The following is a 1,458-nucleotide window of genomic DNA, read 5'->3' on the forward strand; positions in this document are numbered from 1 at the left end:
TGCTGGTGAGGATGTGGGGAAAAGGGTACACTTGTACATTGCTGGTGGGACTGCAAATTGGTGCGGCCAATTTGGAAAGCAGTATGGAGATTTCTTGGAAAGCTGGGAATGGAGCCACCATTTGACCCAGCTATTCCCCTTCTCGGTCTATTCCCTGAAGACCTTAAAAGAGCGTACTACAGAGATACTGCCACATCGATGTTCATAGCAGCACAATTCATAATTGCTAGACTGTGGAACCAACCCAGATGCCCTTCAATAGATGAATGAATAAAAAAAATGTGACATTTATATACCATGGAATATTAGGCAGCACTAAAAAATGACAAAATCATGGAATTTGCAGGAAAATGGATGGCACTAGAGCAGATTATGCTAAGTGAAGCTAGCCAATCCCTAAAAAACAAATGCCAAATGTCTTCTTTGATATAATGAGAGCAACTAAGAACAGAGCAGGGAGGAAGAGCAGGAGGATAAGATTAACATTAAACAGAGACATGAGGTGGGAGGGAAAGGGAGAGAAAAGGGAAATTGCATGGAAATGGAAGGAGACCCTCATTGTTATACAAAATTACATATAAGAGGTTGTGAGGGGAATGGGAAAATAAACAAGGAGAGAAATGAATTACAGTAGATGGGGTAGAGAGAGAAGATGGGAGGGGAGGGGAGTGGGGATAGTTGAGGATAGGAAAGGTAGCAGAATACAACAGTCACTAATATGGCATTATGTAAAAATGTGGATGTGTAACCGATGTGATTCTGCAATCTCTATTTGGGGTAAAAATGGGAGTTCATAACCCACTTGAATCTAATGTATGAAATATGATATGTCAAGAGCTCTGTAATGTTTTGAACAACCAATAATAAAAAAATAATTTAAATGCATATTTTACAGAAGAAATTAAAAAAAAATTTTTTTGCTTATGTCAACATATTAATGTGTTTCCCTTATGTTTACCTCAAATAGTTTCAAAGATTTGGGTAATAAATTGAGGAGTTTGACTCATTTTGACTTGATTTTTATTCAGGGTCAAAATAAGAATAAGAATCTAGTTTCTTATGTAAGGCATAAGGATCTAGTTTCAACTTTCTACATGTGGATATCCGGTTGTCTCAGCACCATTTGTTGAAGAAGCTTTTTCTAATGAAAAAATTTTTTTAGCGTTTTGGTAAAATAATCAGATGGCTAAAAATTCATGGGTTTATTCCTTGTTCCTCTATTCTATTCTATTGGTGTATGCATGTATATTCATGCCAATAATATGCTGTTGGGTTACAATGACTCTGTAGTATATTTTGAAATTGGGTAATATGATGCTTCCAGCACTGTTCTTGTTGCTCAGGATTGCTTTGGCTATTCAGGGGCTTTTTTGCTTCCATATGACTCTCAGGATTGGTTTTTCTAGTTCTGAGAAGAAGGTCATTGATATTTTGATGGAGATCACATTGAATCTGTAG

This window comes from Marmota marmota, unplaced genomic scaffold (genome assembly GCF_001458135.2).
Source record: "Marmota marmota marmota unplaced genomic scaffold, marMar, whole genome shotgun sequence".
NCBI classification, from domain to species: Eukaryota; Metazoa; Chordata; class Mammalia; order Rodentia; family Sciuridae; genus Marmota; species Marmota marmota.